The following is a 20,070-nucleotide window of genomic DNA, read 5'->3' on the forward strand; positions in this document are numbered from 1 at the left end:
AGATTTTATTAATCTCTGTGTTTGCTGGACCTATGCCTAATGCCATACTATGGAATGGCCGTACTGCATGTGATGAGAAATGAAATCGAAGCACAAGGGACTAGTGGGCAGGGTAGCGCCCTTCCAACTATGCAGTACAATCATTTCATGTACAGCAATCTCCACATCTGCTGCGGCCAACAACAGGGACACTCATGTAGGGCAGCAAATCTTTAAAACATCCTTGCAGACCATATGCTGCGCCACAGACACTTACCTGACCAAGGGCATTGTATTGTGCATGTACTACAACGCGCTACTCTACAGAGCGAAGCTACTTGGAAGTGCTTGGGAGGGGTGGGGCCGGGAGCATGACAATGACTGCCGCCTATTTAAGTGAGGGTCACCCAACGTTTCCCTCTCTCTGCATGTCCCCTATGTTATCCCTGTAGGTGGTGATCCTTCCGTACTGGCCTTTGCCTTCCGTTCCTTCTCTGTCGTGTGTTACAAGATCAAAATAAATCAGAATGAACTGGAAAAGGAAAAAAGGTCAAAAAGAAAGCTCCTTTCCGACTTGAACAATGGAATTGGCCATGAACGGATGCAGGGCACCGCGCACTGTATACGCTCCACAGAATGTGCGCTAAAGAAAGGGAGGCTTGGCACTGTGGAAAACATTTTAGTGGAATTGGGTAGAAAGCGCTGGCTGTAAAAAGAGTTTTTTTTTCCGTGTTCCAGTGCGTTTTGAAGTGTGTAAGTGTGCAACACCTACTACAGAAATTATTCATGTACTTCTGAGAAGGGCAGCAAGGCTTTTTGGATAGAGCATGAAAAATCGGAATGGCAGGAATAGTAAGATGAAGGCTATTTGTGGGAAAAACTATTGCTGCTGTGAAACGTCATATTCCAATTTGGAAGTACAACATTGTGACATGTCGTACAAAGGCACAAATAGACTTCTTCACAATGTACCGCACTTTCTGAGATTGGAAACACATGCATGCCCTGAGTAAAGGATGTCAGAGCATCCTCTGACGGGCCCATAGGTCAGAACTCACCCTCTAGTACCTGTAAAACAAGATAGCTGCACCTTGAGGAGCTTAGGGTGCAGGATTCACTTAATCCGACACACTTCAATAAGGACAACTCAATAGTTTGGCAAAGGGAAGTCTGTTTAATGACAAGTAAAAAAACGGGGAAACAAATGGTAATCATCAATGATGCGATCGCTTGTCTCACTTCAACTTCCCCCTTCTTCATTAAGACAGCAACTTTTATGGGCAAAATTCATCATCATTTGACGTGCAAAGCTCATAAGTTTGTCATGCAATTTCTATTGGTCGGAAAGATAATTTAAGTATAGGTGCTATATCTGTAAACAGAGTGTGCTGATTGGATAACTCTTATTGGGTGGGCATCTACGCCCATCCCACTACATCACTCATGTTAGACGTCACTACAACTACAACGTCTTATTGGTTCTAGAAGCTATAGGACCCTAGATTATTTGGTCCATTGTGATTGGGTGGGTTACACCCCTAGACATAAATCTCCACTTTAATTAGCTGCATGCAGAATGAACACCCATATGCGGAGTGCCCCAAGATTCACGCTGCCTCCCTTCCATCAATCAGTACCTTTAGGGCTATGTGTCAATTAGTTGGCTGAGGATGGCCTTGAAACTGTAGTTCTTATCAGGAAAGGTTATGGCATCCTCGGGTTCTGGGTGACATCAGACGTTGGTACCTCTTTGCCCTTAGCTGGTCGTGTGTCTGTTTACCGTGAATCTGCTTCATTTTCCTTCTTTTCGTATATTTGATTCTTTGTTCAGCCCAGCCACCTGCCTGGGGCCTCTCATCTCGACCTTCACTGGCTGGCAGTCATGCTCTGACTTTTTGATTCTTCAGAGTAGCCGCTCCCCTCCCTTTCTGGAGATGACCTCGAATTCCCAAGCATGAGCTACTTCTTGCTGAGTTTCGATTCCGCTCTTCCCTTCTGGCTTTAGCTGGAATATGAATCTCTGCCTTGGTGGCCATCTTGCAGCCTGGGCTTAGTTGTGCTTTACAAAATGGAGTCGCACCCGTATAGTGTGCTTCTTTGAGGTAGAGATATAATTGGCGCATGCCGCTCTATTCTTCTACTAAGCATTGCAAGCAGTACCGCTTTCTTAGCTTCTTGCGTTCCGAGCCTATTTACATGTATTCAGTTAGTTGCATATTTTCATCTTACTTCCTGGTTACGTCTCTGTTTACTAACATTGTTTCTTCTTATATGTCCATTACATCATTACTCTTTGTTTTTAGTCCTCGTGTGTCAATTTTTCGTTCGTCGTTTGTGTTCATTTGGTGTCACCATCTGCCTTCTATTAGGGCTCTCTGGGACTCTTCACGGACTGTTTGCAAGTAATCTTCATTTCGTATCAGCTGCTGGTATATTTGCCTCAGTGGGTACCTTGCAGTCCACGGTTGCCTGGTTATTGCCACTTCAATAGGTATGCATGTCCCTCTGATGGGTACTGGACAGAGCCCCACCGTGGCTCTCTGTTGGTTCATTTGCTCCTTATATGTCACATATCTTGGCGAGTATGCTTCTGGCATTTCAACATGAGTGGCTGGAGTGGAGGCCATATTTGGGACCTCCTATACACACCCCCCTCTGGTCGGTTTATCAACCACTTCTTCTTCCTTTAGATTATTCTTGCTTGGTTCTTCCATATCCAATTCTTCGTCATCTGGGTTTGTACATGATGGTGTGAACGTGTGCAACTTTGGAGTCCATATTTTTATAACTCCTTTCAAACTTCCTGTTGTTATTACGTGTTCGTCTTTGTTACAGCTGGCATTGCCCATTTGGGCTGCAGTAGATCCATTTCCCTTCATACCTTCTTCGTTTTCTGGGGTATGCAAACTTTGTTCCTTCTGGCGCAAATTCGCTGGCCTCCACAAAGTTTCTTATTTCTTCGTCAATTAGGTCCCTGGGCTTCCATCCTGGTTCGATATCGACCATAATTTTCATCCCAATGGCTTTCTTTGCCGTTTTCTGGCATTGTTTTACGATTATCTTGATAACACAAAATCCTCGTAGTATCATTACTAACAGGGCTCCCAGAATTTGAATATGTCTGCCATCCATTGTGGGACCCATAAAAACAGTGTTCCAAACCAGCTGTCATCATCCACTACGTCAGTTTCCTTGATCATCTGATTCTGCAGATCTGCCAGCATACCTATGGCTTCTGTTAAGGTTCCATTTTCTTCATCATGTGAAGGTATAAACGTGCAACATAATTCTCCTATTTTTGTGCAAACACCTCCATCCATTGCTGTAATCATGTCAAGTACAAATCTATTCTGGAGGGTCATCAATCGGATTGCTCTCAGTTCTTCTTTGATTGCATTGAATCCTTTTATGGTACTGTTGATGGTCTGCAATAACTCCCATCTGGTTATCTGCAACCAATTTTGTATTTACTGCAACTTGGACGTGGGGCAAGAGCAATGTTGTGAATACTGTTGAGGTGAGGCTAAACTGCTTGTGCTCGTATGGGATTGCATGGATTGCTTCTTCTGATTTGGCAGAAAAGTAATTCTCTCTCTTCATCTGGGATACTAGTTCCACAGATCTCCTCTTCCTTAGATGAGCATCTGCTTTCGGGAAACTGTCAATACTAAGGTCATTTTTCGGGATCACTAGTGCAGGAACATGGATGTTCACTAGTGTGCATATGCCTCCCCAATTTTTCAGTAGTCTTATGTATGCTTTGGATCCACACGCCCGGTAATGGTCCATGATTACTGTGGTCCCTTGCGTCATTCCCGGAGCTTCAAAGATTCGTCTGCAGTTTTGTTTCTCTCCCATCTTCCTTGTACCATTATTTCTAAAGCATAATTTTAGGCTTTCTAGTGGCACTATCTGCAGGGGTCCCCCTATCTTCGACCCATGTTAGTAACTTCACCAATTTTGGCCATAACGGTTTGCACAGTTTTTGAGAGTTTTCTATTGCTTCCTTGCAGGCTCCAAGGACCATCAATGCTCGTCATATCACTACTCCTGCTTCCCATCCGTCTGGGGATAGCACTGTTCCCCAAATCTGCATCTGGCCTCTATTTCTCGATATTTGCGCTTCTTTTGGAGTTTTCCCTTGGACGTTCAGTCTTGGGTTTATCTCCCATCTTGTTCCTGCTCCTTGTGCTTTTGGCTTTGCATACCTAATCACGTTATTCCTGGTGTGAGCTCTGTTTCTTGTCTTGATTTTGGATACAGTCATCTTCATCAGGGTATGCTGTTTCTGTTGCCCATATCAGTGAGGCATCTCTCCCCATGAATCTTCCTCTGGTGTTGCACATTGCTATGAGTGACAAACAGTGTGCTGTGAGGACATCAATTTCTACAGCCACAAAGATCTTGGACTTTCCTATGCTGTACGGTAAGAGTGCGCAGACATAGCATTCTCCTTCAGCTTTTATTCTTCCGACTTCTTTCATGTGTTGGTACCAAATGTTATTTCCTAGATGTGCTGTGCTGTCTAGGTAATCATTTGTTCATTGTTGTCTTCATATGGGTTTCTCTTGATTCTTAATGTCTTTTTGTAGTTAGCTATAACTACGTCTCTAAATGCGTCTATGTGACTTTTTCTTGCTGGAGGATTCTCAGGCATGCTTGTTGGCGGAGCAGGCTTCATTACCTGTATCGCTGTGGTAGGAGAAGGTTTTGTGTGTCTCTTCTTCTACTCTTGCATTCACCTGTAGGGCTCCATTAACCACCATCTGTGATACGAAGTCTCTTACTTTCTGCTGCCATCGCTCGAGGTTTTGTAGCCATTGAAACGTTCCCTTGTTCATGTGCATTCAGTATGTGTGTGCGTGTAGTGGTCAGTGCTACATTTTCATTCATTCCGTGCTGACCCTCTCTCCAGCTTTTCTCTTCATTCGTTACCTCAAATGTGTATGAATCACTGCTAATTATGTTTAATTTTAGTTTGTTTACTTTAGCGTCAGATTTTCTAGGAATCTGAATGACTATATAGGGTCTGGGTGCTTTTGTGGGAGTTGTACGTACATTATCTGGTGGGTGCACTGAAATTGGAACGCTTCGTGCACCAATAAAGAATGCAGCCCTGATTGTTAATGACAGAAAAACAATAATAATAACTATACATATGCACATTATCGTTCGATAAGACAATTTGCAGCATTTTCTTCCAGGGAATTGGGGGGCGCCCCTCCGCTTGTGGGAGGACTAGGTTACTGTTCTGGGCCCCCATTTCAATCATATCAATAGTTAAAGTTCTATAAAGATATCTTCTTTTCATTTACTCCATTATGGTCTTTCAGGAGGTCTTAGACGTAAAGTGTCTTGTGCTTCGTAAGAGTCCCCCCTCTCGAGGGTGACGATTGTCTCTGGTTGTGGGATGTAGTTTCCTTGCTAGACTATGGAAAAAGATTGGATTTGCCTCTTTGGTGAGTCACACTCATTGAGCATATTCAAAATAGGTAAATTCCCAGTCTACCCCCCGAATTTGCCTTAGTCCGGAAGATATGCTGGAACCTTGTTTAAATGCGACAAATATAGAAAAAATTGGAAACAAATAGAAAAATTGAAAAAATGGTATCGTTCAAATCAAATAAAAAATGGGAGTCAAATAACCATAAAAATGAAAAAATACAAAATAAAAACAAGTGGTGAAGTTCTCTTCCTTGCTCTTCTCGATCTGTCCCATGGCGGACGGTCTCACTGGAATCTTTTCAGATACTCTCGCTGAACGTTGGACAGCTCCACCTGGAGCATGAAACCGTGGAGGAGTGTGCCCATATGTGTGACATTAGCTGGGTCTCTGAGGAAGGTGATGACATCAACATCTGCAGGCCTCCCCACCATTTCTGGATAGTCAGTGACTAGACAGAACAGGACATTTTGCGGAAAGGCGACTGCCCTCAGGTGTGTTAGGAAACCCACAGCCTTGACCCCGTAGTGTAGCCGTAGAATTCCTCAAAACAACATTCCCTTTGGGTTAGGACAAATACCTATAACACCAATAAGAGTATTGTTCAGAAGAATGGAGATCAGTCGTAGACTCGAACTTGTGGATTCTGTCACGGGTGAATTGTGACTCTCAAAGGATTTAGTGACCTAAAGATAAAGGCACAATTCAGAAAAATCCACAAAGCATCCTCAGTACCATAAACAATGCAGGTGAACACTACCCTGTACGGTAACTAATAGTATGGCCGAGAAGAGATGTAAGATTTGCAAAGGACAGAAATGGTCTGAACGGAACTTCCCCTGAAACACCACAATAATCGTAAGAAAACTAGTAAGACGGGTAACAATGAAACACTTAGACTCAAGGGCAGGCTTACAGAGATAGATGTAGCAGGAGAGCAACTCTAGTCGCGGAAGAGAGAGAACCACCCGACGGCACGAGGACACAAAACTAAGGTGGCGAGTCTCTAGTTCCCCGGAACCACCGGACCCGACGGCACGAGGACGCCTTTTCCTGAGGTGGTAAGTCTCAAGTCCACACAAAAACCACCGGACCCAACGGCACGAGGACGCCTTATGAAGACTGATTCTGAGACCAGAGGTTGCGGTTAAGTTGTTTTCCATGTTCTTCCGTTGAGTTGCAGAAGTCCTCAAATAAGCAGATCCGAGGTGTTCTGTGGATGATGCAGTTGGAGCGTGCTAAATCCTTGAGTAGGCGAGAAGCAGTGCGCAGCTTAAAGGTCCATGTAATTCAGTAATGGGACTTCAGCACCGCACGTGGGTACTGTAGTCATACGTGAGTACTAAGCAAGAAGTGTTTAAGGCTTGGACAAGAGGGCAATCAATAATGGAGGCAGGGTTTGGTCACAGGCAGGCAAAAGCAGGCAAAGGGAGAAGACAAAAACAGTCCAGGAATGTAGCCAGAGGTCAAAGTACCAAGCAGACAGGTATCCAAACAAGGGTCAAGGCAATAGGAATCTGTTAGGCACTCAAGGGTCGAACTAACAAGGGCGATACAAAAGCGAAGTGGGCAAGAAACAAGTAACTCACTTCAATCAGAAGCGCCAAGCTGATTCCCTTAACGGCTTAAGAGCCCAATGTCACGTGATCTCCAGTCACATTGCACGTGAACACTCCTAGCAGTCACGAAAAACCATTGTGCCAAAGGCACAGAGTGTCTTCGTGGAACAACGCCCCTTAATGCTCTGGGACGTGTGGTACCAGTGTGGTGCGAAGAGCGAAAACCAGGTAATCGTGGAACGACCTTGTCACGTATCCTTAAAGGGTGACAGGGACATTTGACCTGTTTGGCTGGGTTCTGGATCACAGGTATTTCTTTCGACGAGAACAGTTTCTGCACTTTCCTGCTGCGTGGATTGCGACCACGTAGTTTAGCTTGATCCACACTTGGTTCAGGTATTCATTGTTTCTTGGATCTCTGATGAATGATAGGGTATCCGTGGTTCTCCCGATGCGTCCTGGGCACTCCGCTATGATGCGAAAGAAAAGTGTGCATATACCATTTCCCTCTGGATGATACGCCAACAAGAACTTGTGCTTTATACCAAGCAACAAGCTAATCTGTTCAAAAACTGTATTTACAAAATGAGCCCATTATCTGATCTCATCACCTCACACACCCCCCATCTAGGGAATACTTCCCTTACCAGGAATTTGGCAGCACAGGTTCAATCTGGGTGTGTACAAGGACCTGCTTCTATCCATCTAGAGAATGGACACACCACTACAATTAAGTACCTGTACCCGTTACACACTTGGATCATGTCGACATAATCAACATGCAAGGGCTGAAATGGCCCATTTGGCCGGGAGATGACTCCTCTCACTACTTTTAATGTGTGCCCAGCTGTGAACTGATCGCAGATTAAGCAGTTCACTATAAAAAAATGCAAACTGCTCTGCTAAATTCAGTATGAACCAATCTTCTGCGAGCGTTGCGGCTAAATTTTCTTTTGTCATATGCAACGGGTAGTGTAACTGTTCTAGTGATATCTTTAGTAGGGCTACAGGCATTACTGGTTTACCGGTGCTGTCTTCCCTCCACAATCCGTCCGAGGGGTTCAAAGAACACCCTCATCGTTTCCACAAGTTCTTTTCGTCCTGTGGTGCCTCCCCTTGAAGCTATATCAATTGAGTTTGCCCCATATTACTATAAGCCTCTGGAGTGGCTCAAGCTATCATCATACGCTCATGGGTGCGTGCCACTTCTACTTCCATGATTGTCTCATTTTTGGATGCCATACGCTTGGCTTCCGTGTCTGCTGTGTGATTTCCATGTGACAAGAACCAAGAACTCTGTCCCGTGAGTATGAGCAGCGCATTTTGCGACCGCTATGCCCACTGGGAGCTGTAGTGCCTTGATCAGCCTGTCCAATAAGGCTGCATGCTGCACTGGCGTGCCGTCTGCTCGGAGGTAGCCCCTACTCTTCCAGCGGGCTAGTTCTGCATGCACTGTGGACGTCACATAGGCGCAGTCACTGTACACCATTACTTCCTGGTCTGCATGATTCTCAATGGCGAGTATCAACGCCAATAATTCTGCAGCCTGTGCTGAGTAATGAGATGGTATTCGTGCACTAACGAGTACTTGAAATTCTCTGTTTGCCATATGTTTTATTATGGCAATGCCCGTATATCTTTGTCTGTCTTCATGGTCAATTCTCGAACAACAGTCAGTGAAAATGATCTCACCTCCCGCCAGGGCATTTTATTTTACCCTGGGGATTTCATCATAGAATTCTTCGTAGTTTGCGCAGTCATCTTCAGTGACTGGTTCACCTATGAACGTGGCTGGATTCACTGTTTTACATCGCACTATTTTGAGATGTCAATGTACCTCTTGGTTTCTTTAATATGGCAAATAATGAGTGTTCAACATATAATGGGCCTCATTACACGGTAGGCGGTAAGGGAATACCGTTACCGGTAACGAAATACCGGTAACTGTATTTTCCCAAGCCGATCACGACCCGGACCCACCGCTATTAGTGGACCCGTAAAGTACGGCGCCACCAATAGCGGCGTGGCCGCTTGCGCGCGACCCCCACACCGTAAATAGCGCCATGGCGCTAATAGCACGCAATCACAACCCATGCGTACACGGCAATACCGGCATCCCAAAGACCCAAAAAGCATTTACCGGCATGGCGCTAATAACAGCATCGAAAACCACACGTTAAGAGACCTGAGCAGTGTTCCCATCTGCCCCAGGTGGACACAACCAGCACAGGTGGAGTCAATGGAGACAGCCAGCACTAAAGAGAACACCACACCCCTTCCCACACCCCTTCCCACAGCAAGATGGTCCCAACACCAGCAGCATGACATGGGCCTGCGTACATGACTGCAGTGCAGCACCAACAACAACAGGCAGCACCGAAGAGACGTAGGAGTAGGAGGGGGAGGAGGAGGTCGAGACTGGCGCAGCAAGCACCACCAGGGCACCCAGAAACACCACAAGGGCAGCCAACAAACCCCCAGAATCAAGGCGAAGATGACCATGGTATGTGTAAGGCACAACTAAATGTGCATCTGATAGAATGTGCCCATGGCACCATGCAAACACCAGATGAGCATGATGTGGATGTGGATGAGTATTGTTGAAATGCCCAGCCCGGACATGCAAGAGGCGATGGCATGGCGGGACAGGATCCGCGTCAGCATCTGAATCAGGAATAGCATCAGGAACAAAGGTGGAATATCATGCATGGAAAGATGTGCATTGTTGCCCTTGTGGCCGTCTTGAGGCCCACAAAGGGCCCTCTCCCAAAGAAAATCACACATACACAATGATGGAGACCATGCCTGTTTTTCAACTGCAGAAGAGTGTATTTTGAACATAACGTGAACAGAAAGTGCATAACCCCAACTGTGCAAACACCCTCACCCCCCTCCCCCCACAACACCCCCGAATACACCCTCCCCCCACAACACTCCCACGTGAGTCTCAAGGCGTGAACATGTCCTTCCCAAAATGTGGCCGATATTCCTTGATGGCCCTATTTGTCCGCTCCTTCTTCGGGTGTTTGCGATGTTGTGCGCCTGAGGTTGCTCATAGAGCGGCGTAGGGGGCTTGTTTGCCATGAACTCCCAGAGGAGGCTGGGCCTGTTTCCTCCTGGGTAGGGAGTGGACATCTGCGCTCAATAGCCTCTGCAATGCGGTTCATGGCCTGCCTGAGTTGCCCCATCTCATTGCAGATGCGGTTGGTGCATGCCTCCATGCCCTCCCTCGTCTGCCGTGCGAATGCACCAATGTCCTCGCTCAGGTGCCCTGTCTCAGCCACATGTTGACCTAGCAGACCAGCCATTTCGGTCTGCCTCTGGAAGATGGCTGATAGGTCAAGTTGCACGGTGTCTGCCGGTGGAATGGCTGATGCGCCTGGATCAATAGCACTGGCATCAGGTGAGGATTCCAGGGGGCTCCATGACACATCATGTGTGAGGGTGGGCGATCCGCCTTGGCTAAACGGACCTGGTGAAAACATTGGGGATGTGAGTAAGTGGCGTGTCGGGATGGGGCTCTGACTCAGATCCTCAATCACCGGTGCTTCCTCCGCATCGGAAAGTGGGGCAGTGGCTGCTGCCTCACCCGTAGAGCTGGTGGCAGCAGAGTGCACTCCCTCCATGCTGCCTTCAATTGATGAGAGACACACTCCCGTGGTTACCACAACAGCGGCAGGCATGGCCTCTGGCTGCGTGGCAATGCTGCTCCTGCTGCCTTTGTCCCGGTCACTACTCTTGGGTCCCCTAGAGGATGTTGCGTGGACCCCGGTGGCATCCCTCCTGGCTTTTTTCATGGGTGTGGAAGTGGGTGCTGACGTGCGTGGCTCCTCATTTTCCGTGTGTGATCCTGCAGGGGTGATAAAAAGGGTAAATCATCATCTATGGGTCTACCTGCATTATGGCAGATGTATACGTCATGCAGTTTGATGCATTTTGGGGCCATCATTGTGGAGGCATGGAATGGGGATGTTGGCTGGCTCATGCATGATTGGCCCTGTGTTGGCGGGTATGTGATGATGCATGCATGTCTGTTTGTGGCTGGATCCACGGCATTCATATGGACACATGATTGTGGGACCCCTCACCCTTCACTGCGCATTTTTGGGTGCATACACTCAGCTCCATCCGATGAAACGGCCACGCCATGCTCCATATCGCCGACCCCCTCTATCGACTCGACTCCAATTGTGGAGGAACATATCTCCTCCCACTCCTTCATCTTCAAGGGGGACTCTGCGCCACCTCCTGTGGCCATTGCCATGTTGCGGTTCACAGATAAAATATTGCGCACACGCACCCGGAGGTCGTCCCACCTCTTGCGGCATTCCCTGACACTCCCGGTGGTGGTGCCCACCGCACTGACTTTTAGCGTGACTTCGGCCCAGATGGCCTTCTTCTTAAGGAGGGCCTCCCGCCGCATATCGTTCACAAATACTACTTCTGCATTTGCAGCAAGTGTGGTGGTCAGCATCATAAGTTCCTCATTAGAAAACTTTTCTTTGCGCTGGCGATCAGCAGTTTTTTTAAGCGCCTTCGGCATCCTCGAGCTATCCGGTATGGTTCCTGGTCGGAGTTGCCTGGATATATGTCCTGGATGCAGAGGATGGCAATGGATTGTGTTTTTAAAGATGGCCGCTGTGCTCTTTCCCGTTCCTGTGCGATGACGTAATTTCCGGTTCCGCCTTTTAACGGTGACCGGTAATAGCGGTGTCCGCTATTTACAGGTAGCGGGAGGGCGGAGGCGCTATCGGCGGTTTTGCGGGCGCCGGTAAGGGGCTTTTTGGGGTATTTAGCGGCAGGGCGGAACGGTCATTTACGGCATGGCGCTATGCTCGTGTCCGCGTACTCGTGATGGGACGCTATTAGCGGCCTCTTGCGAGGGCAGACACGCTAATGGCGCCATGCCGTAAAATTCCGATTTTTACTGCCTACCGTGTAATGAGGCCCAATGTCATGTAACATCCCATTACAATGGTAGTTGCCTTCTCTATGGCGAATGGTGCGGCAACTAAGCTTTGTTCGCATGGGAACTGGCCTCTCATTACTGGGTCCAGATTCCCACTGTAATGCGCCAGGGGCTTGTACCCCAACAAGGTTTTTTGCGCAAGTACTGCTGTCATAACATTGCCATTCGTGTGTGAGAACAGGTAGAATTCCTCTGCATAATTAGGAATCCCGAGAACTGGAGCCGCGCAAATTGCTCTCTTTAGTTCTGTGAACCCTTCTTCCATCGCTTCAGTCCATTAAATTTGTTCTTTTGTCGCTCGGGCCTTCTTCAGGGCCTGGAGCAAGGGCTTTGTATACGAGCTGTAATCGAAGACCCATTCCCTAACATAGTTGCACATGCCTAGGAAGCTCAGCATTTGTTTTATCGTGAGCGGCTTAGCCGTGTTCATGATAGCTTCAGTCCTTTCTGGGGTGACGCTTTTCCCCTCATGCAAGATTAGCTGGCCTATGTACAGCGCCTCTTGTTGACAATATTGTAACTTTTCCTTGTCAACCTTATATCCTTTTTCAGCCAATATAGTCAGAAGCTGGATAGAATCGTGCCTGCATTGTTCTTCAGTGGTGCTGCAGATCAGAATGTCATCCACATACTGCAAAACAACACTGTCTACTGTAGTGTTGCCTAGGTCCATTTGCAAGACTCAGTTGAAAACGGATGGGACTCACAGTACCCCTGCGGCAACCTCATACTTTTTAGGCGCATTTGTCTGAACGTGAAGGACATCAGATCTTGTGAGTCAGCGGGATTGAGAAAGAAAGCATTTTTCAAATTAATCACTGTGAAGTATTTCGTTTCGATCTTTATGTTACACAAGATCGTAGATGGATTAGGGACTATAGGGAACTCGGCTTCAACAATATCGTTTAATGCTCTTAAATCTTGGATTAAACGACACAACCCTCCCTTTGATTTCTTGACGGGGTAATTCATTGTATTGCATGGTGATTCTAACGTCACAAGGATACCCTGCTCCATCATGGCGGAAATTGTCTTTGTAATCCCTTCATCCGCTTCTCTGGACATGGGATATTGTCATGCCCTTGGCAAAATTGTTCCTGGTTTCAATCTAATTTTCACTTCTCCTGCTCCTTTCAGGAGGCCCACGTCATAGGGTCCTGTAGTCCATGCTGAGACAGGCACCTGGGCCATGTCGTCATCAAAGTATGCGGGGTGGATCAGCTTCTACATCATTCTCTGAGGCACTTCTCGTTTGATCATTTTGACCAAAAATATGAGACTCACCTCCACACTAGCCTCTTCTGAGTTAGGGTGTTCTTCGAACAGATCATCATTGGTGACGTCAGTCACTCGGTACCCTTCTTCACTGGCGATAATTGCACACCATTGTCTGCCTTCATCATTGTACCCGTCGACCATTACTACCTTCCCTCGTACTGCTGCAATATGTATCGATAAGGGAAATACTTGTCCCTCTTCTTCATGAATATGTATTCTTGGTCTGAATAGAAACTCATCAGGGGTTCTCATAGTTCTATCTGCAAGGCCTGGCAATCCCGCCATAAGCACACACACACCATATGCGAAGACTTCCGGTTCTAATGGTATAGCTCTCATGGCTGTGCGTCTGGAGTACGCTCTGATCATTTCACACACGTTAGAATAATGCATTCCTGGAGTGGAGCATACTATGCCCTCCTCTGTGAATGATATAGTCATATTCAACTTTGTCATTAAATCTCGACCCAAAATGTTTACTGGGGTCTGGCGTGAATATAACAAGGGCACATTCATCTCACATTCCCCCACAGAGACTGGGAGATAGTCCATAAAGGGAACTCTACTGTGAGCTCCTGTAAAACTTTGAGTGTCTATGGCCTGGCCGGACAAGGAAAACTTGCCTTCTCGTATGCACAAGCGTGTTGCACCTGTGTCAACTAAGAAGGAATATTCTTTCCCCCCTATGATGACAATTACCCTAGGTTCCCTGTTAGGGTCTGGTGTCACTGATAGGATAGAGCACATCAGAGTTTCCCGTGAGCTGTCCTATTGTATATATAGGTGTAACGCTCACCTGATTCCCGTAGAGGCGCCGGTCTTGACTGGGCGTATACCGTATCTTCAAAGGTGATGTGTAACACACGGCTGGCTCTTTGGGCTGGACCTCTGTGCACTGTATGTCTGACTCGAAGGGTAAGATGTCTGCAGATAGAAAATATGGGATTAAGGAACTGGGTTATTGAATGTCTCTCTCTTCTTCCCTTTCTCTTCTCTTGTAGAACCCCAAAGGTTAACGCTCTCACCTTAGGTAAGTGAACGCCGTGCTCTCCATCTGCCTCGGGGCAGGGTGCTGTAACCAGTTTTTTCACTGGATAAGGGTAGCAGGCCTCTTGACTTCAGAGGACTGCTGTCCGTCGTTTACTGCACGAACTGTAAGTTTCGAGTAATTCTAATGTCTTTAAAGTCTTTAGTAATGATGTTTCTTGTTTTGCAGGGTTCCGGCGATGGCGGATGACGGGCTGAAGTGAGTTGAAGATGGAGCCCGTGTGATGAATAGAAGCGCCTGGAAGCACGTAAGTAAGCGCTTGTTGCCTGCTTCACGATGCGCTCTAACTGTCTTTTTATTTTGCAGGTACAAGTTCGGAGCGGCTGCAGGGTGCCGGAATACCCACTGGGTTAGATGTGGAAAGGAGTAATGGCACGTGAGTATTAAAGTTCCCCAATGTCTTTAAACGCACCTTGTTTTGTCTTTCAGATGCAGGATGCAGCGCCGAAGGCCTCCGGAGCGTGCAAAGAGTTGGTAAGCTTTTGTCTTTCAGATGCCGGAATGCAGTGTGAAGACCTCCGGAGCGCACGAAGAGTAGGTAAGCCTTTGTCTTTCAGATGCCGGAATGCAGTGCGAGGCGTTGGTGACAGCCGATGGACCAGGTAAGTGAAGAGCTGTCACTGAAGACCGTAATGCTAACCTGTTCTTTCTTGTCTTTATAGGTGTTGCTGAAGACTGGATTCAGGATGGTAAGCCTTTTTCCTTAGGCCCAGGATCAGATGCAGAAGACACGATGAGCGTTCTGCTGCAGAGGATGCAGAATAACGCAAAGCAAGATTCATCCATCGGGTGTGGTTTAAATAGCCTCCTGTAGTGCTTAGGTGTCTCCTTCCACAGCCACACCTAGGTAAGAAAAGAGTTCCTGCTTTCCAGAAGAGTTCCAGTGTTCTGAACCTAGGGAGTGGCTCCTGCCCCACCCAACAGGAAAAGTAGTTCCAAACAGAAGAGGATCAGAGGCTCAACTGGCAGGCAAGTAAGCAGCATGGTCTGCTGCAGGTAAGTCCACCCAAGCATTATGAGCCCGGCGCTTCCAGCGCTGGGACTGGGCATATTTATGAGCCTGGTGCCACTGGCGCCAGGACTGGGTCCAAAAGGTCCCAATTGGGACTGGTTGGCACTCGGAACCTGGGTTATGGATCTGCTTCCAAGGGAGTTGGGAAAACCCTGACCTTTTGGAAGCAGAGATCATGACAGTACCCCCCCTCAAGGCCCCTCCCAAACCGGGCTTCTCTGGGGGTTTTGGCTTGTCAGGAAATGTTCGGTGAAATCTTTTGATTAGGCGAGGAGCGTGGACATATTCAGCAGGTTCCCAGGATCTCTCTTGGGGGCCGTAGCCTTTCCAGTCAATTAGGTAAAATAGTTTAGATTTGGAGATCTTGGAGTCCAGAATGCTTTTGACTTCAAACTCGAGTTCTCCATCAACTAGGATAGGTTTTGGAGATTTAGTTAGTCGGGTTTGAGGTTGCACGGGTTTTAATAGAGAGACGTGGAAGACCGGATGTATCTTCATGTGCGGGGGCAAGTCCAACTTGACCGCTACTGGGTTTACTATGGTAGTGATGGAATAGGGACCAAGGTATCTTGGGTTGAATGTGCGTGGCCCTTTTAGAGGTAGATATTTGGTGGATAACCAGACTTGATCCCCTACTTGATATTGAGGGGCTTCCTTCCGATGTTGATCTGCTCCTTTCTTGTATTGTTCTTTAGCCCTTTGAAGTTGAGAAACAGCTTCCTTAAAGGCTTGGGTGATTGTAGAATGCAGGTAGTCTACTGCTGGTGTTTCAAGATCTTTGAGGGGATCCAACTCCGAGGTTCGAGGGTGACTGCCGTATAAAAGAAAAAACGGGGTTTTCCCAGTTCCCGAATGGACAGAGTTATTGTAGGCATATTCGGCTATCCAAAGGATGTCTTTCCAAGTTTTTTCAGTTTGTTGCAGCATGCAGCGTAAATACTGTTCCAGAGTTTGATTGGTCCTCTCGGTTTGTCCGTCGGTCTGAGGGTGGTGACTGGTCGATAGTCTCACATCAATTTGAGCCGACCGACAGCAACTTCGCCAAAAATGAGAAATAAATTGACTACCTCGATCCGAAATTAGAACCGAAGGAAAACCGTGCAGTCGGACGATGTTTTCGAGAAATTCTCGGGCCAGAGTTGCTGCTGTTGGCAAGCCTTTGAGCGGAATGAAATGCGCCATCTTGGAGAATAAGTCCACGATTACTAGAATCGTATTGTATCCGGAGCATGGAGGTAGATCGGTGATGAAGTCCATAGAAAGCGTATGCCAAGGGCGAGGTGGGATGTCAATAGGGCGTAAGAGGCCTGCTGGTCTTTCCTTTTGACTCTTGTTTTGGGCGCATACTCCACAGGACATTATAAAGTCTCTGATATCTTTTTTCCAAGACGGCCACCAGAAGTAGCGCTTGATCTTTTCTGAGGTCTTGGCCATACCGGGATGTCCTTCCATTAAAGAATCGTGATAACAAGAGATTACTTTTTTCTGTAAATCTGTGCTGGGCAGGTATAATCGTTCTTGGAAATACAATAAGTTGTCCTTTACTGCAAAGTCCTTTCCCTGCAGATGCCAATTCTGTATGTCTGCTGGAGTTACAAGTTGCCTGGCTTTTTCCTTAACTTCCTCTATGGATTGTGTGTCGATTACACCCAGAATTCTTTGTTCGGGAATGATTGGTACAGGTTTAGGGTTGATCAAGTGTTCTTCCACTCCCATCCGAGAAAGGGCATCAGCTTTACCGTTTTTTGTACCAGGTCGATAGGTAATTATGAAGTCAAACTCGGCAAAGAATAATGCCCAACGGAGTTGTCTAGAGGATTGGGCTTTTGCGGTTTTCAAATATTGCAGGTTTCGGTGATCCGTAATCACAGTAACGGTGTGTCGGGCCCCCAGCAGATAATGCCGCCAAGCCTTAAAGGCAGACTTGATAGCCAGAAGTTCCTTGTCAGTAATCGTGTAATTGATTTCAAGAGGCGAGAATTTGCGGGACCAAAATGCCACGGGATGCAACTGATTGGTTACCGGGTCCTTTTGTGATAGAACTGCCCCCATGGCAAGGCTTGAAGCATCAGTTTCCACGATGTAGGGGAGTTCGGGGCGAGGGTGTTTTAAGATTGGTGCAGAGATGAATTTAGTCTTCCAATCCTGGAAAGCTTGTTCCGCCTCGGTAGACCATTCAAAACGTTTGTTTTTCTTTAACAAGGCAGTGATGGGCTGGACTATTCGAGAAAATTCGGGGATAAACCTGCGGTAAAAGTTAGCGAAGCCTAACATGCTTTGCACACCTTTTACGGAGGATGGTGATGGCCATTTGAGAACTGCATCGACCTTCTTTGAATCCATACGCACTCCGCTAGGTGATAATATGAATCACAAGAATTCAATTTCAGTCACGTTGAAAACACATTTTTCCAACTTAGCGAATAGTTTGTGTTGACGCAATCTTTCGAGGACCATTTTCACGTGTTTCCGATGTTCAGATTCCGATGAAGAATAAACGAGGATGTCGTCAATGTAAACAACAACACACACATCTATGAGCTCTCTGAGGACATCGTTCATAAAATATTGAAAGGCGGCCGGGGCATTGCAAAGTCCGAAGGGCATGACCTGATATTCAAATAGCCCATATTTGGTGCGGAAGGCCGTCTTCCATTCATCGCCCTCTTTTACTCGTACCAAGTGGTAGGCTCCTCTAAGATCTAGCTTTGTATATATGCATGCTTTTCTGACTTGGTCCAGGAGTTCAGGGATCAAAGGTAACGGATATCTATTCTTGACGGTGATCTGGTTCAGGGAGCGATAATCTATACAAGTTCTAAGGTCTCCTTCCTTTTTTGGAACGAAGAACAAAGCTGAAGAAGCAGGGGACTTGGAAGGACGAATAAACCCATTTGCCAGGTATTGATCCAGGTATTGTCGAAAGTGAAGGTTCTCAGGCTCGGTGAGGGCATAAATTCTACTACAAGGAGGAGTAGATCCAGGTATCAGGTCTAGCTGGCAGTCATAAGACCTATGAGGAGGTAGAGAGTTAGCCTGATCCTTCCGGAAAACCTCTTGGTATTCTAGGTATTCGGGAGGTAACTGGGGAGTCTCTGAAGAAATTGCTGCCAGTGCAACACCAGGTGGAGGGTGACAAGTAGAGACACATTCTGGAAACTGGACCGTTCTTGCTCGCCAATCGATCAGAGGATTGTGTTTCTCTAACCAAGGTATTCCTAGAATAATCTGAAACTGAGGAGCCTTGATCACATCGAACACGATCTTCTCATGGTGTCCATCTTGACTTACTAGCGTCACTTCTTGAGTGGTATGCGTTACTGGTCCGGAGGCTATCTCCGTTCCATCCACCGTAGTAATGACGTCCTTTACAGCCTTGGGACAAAGAGTTAGATTCATCCTCAAAACCATTTCATGATCCACATAATTGCCGATGGCACCGCTGTCGACGTAAGCTTCAATTGCATGTAATCGATCCGGATTATCAGGGCTAATGAGGACCATAGGTATCACGAAATGCGAGGTCACGGAACTGGTTTTCACGCTCGGCAAGAGGACCTCTATTCTTGTCGGGCGAGGTCGTTTCCCTGCTCAGAGTTTGTAACTTTGGTAACTGCAGCTCCTACTGCCTTCTTGGCAGGTTTCACCGGACAGTCTCGAAGAAAGTGCCCTGAGTTTCCGCAATAGAGGCATAATTGCAACTGTTTTCTCCTTTCCCGCTCCTTTTGTGTTAGAGGACCTTTCAGGCCCCCTATTTGCATGGGTTCCCCGGAGTCTACTCCTTTGAAAGGAGTCGGCGGTTTGGAAAATACTCGAGCATCAAACTTGGAACGATCGGCCTTCCTGTTCTGCAGTCTGTGATCTATTTGAACGACTAAGTCTATATAGTCCGAACAATCTTGTGGGGGATTCACTACTTGGGCTAACACATCTTTGAGCTCTCCACGTAGACCTCTATAAAACAGCGTAATCCTTTTGTCCTCAGGCCATTGAGTTTCCACTATCAGTCTGTTGAAAGACGCAATATAAGCCAAAAGGTCTTGATTACCTTGTCGCAACGAAAGAAGCTCATTGTCCAAGGCCTGCCCCTGTGAATGTCTTGCGAACACTTTTTCCATACTGAGCTGAAAAGCTTGAAAATCATGGAGGACCGGATCATCTTGATTTACTAGAGGGATCGACCAGTCTGCCGCATTGCCACTAAGGTACGAAAGCACGAAAGCTACTTTAGCTTGATCAGTTGGAAAGGCTGCTGGCCGGCATAAGAAATGCAATCGGCACTGATTGATAAATACTGCAAACCTCTTTGGGTCACCAGAAAATCGTTCGGGCGGAGCCAGAGGTACATTCCCAGGTAGGTTGATCTGCACTGGATTCATAGAGGATAAAGAAGGAAGATTTCCCCCAGATGCGGGTAACGGGGTCTGTCCGGCTTGTGACTGTAGCAATTGTCTAACGAGATCATCTGTTCGCTCCTTGGAAATAATCAGTTCCCTTCTTAGAGCGTTCGTTTCCTGACGGGCTGCATGCACTTCTGCCCTTAGTTCCCCAAGTAACTGGGCTAGCTGGTCGGTATCCGAGGTTTCCATAGCGCCTGGACGGGAGTTTTGCGGTAGGCTTTGCGTTCTGTAACGCTCACCTGATTCCCGTAGAGGTGCCGGTCTTGACTGGGCGTATACCGTATCTTCAAAGGTGATGTGTAACACACGGCTGGCTCTTTGGGCTGGACCTCTGTGCACTGTATGTCTGACTCGAAGGGTAAGATGTCTGCAGATAGAAAAT

The sequence above is a fragment of the Ambystoma mexicanum genome, chromosome 4q (genome assembly GCF_040938575.1).
Source record: "Ambystoma mexicanum isolate Mex_15411 chromosome 4q, UKY_AmexF1_1, whole genome shotgun sequence".
In the NCBI taxonomy this organism is placed as follows: domain Eukaryota; kingdom Metazoa; phylum Chordata; class Amphibia; order Caudata; family Ambystomatidae; genus Ambystoma; species Ambystoma mexicanum.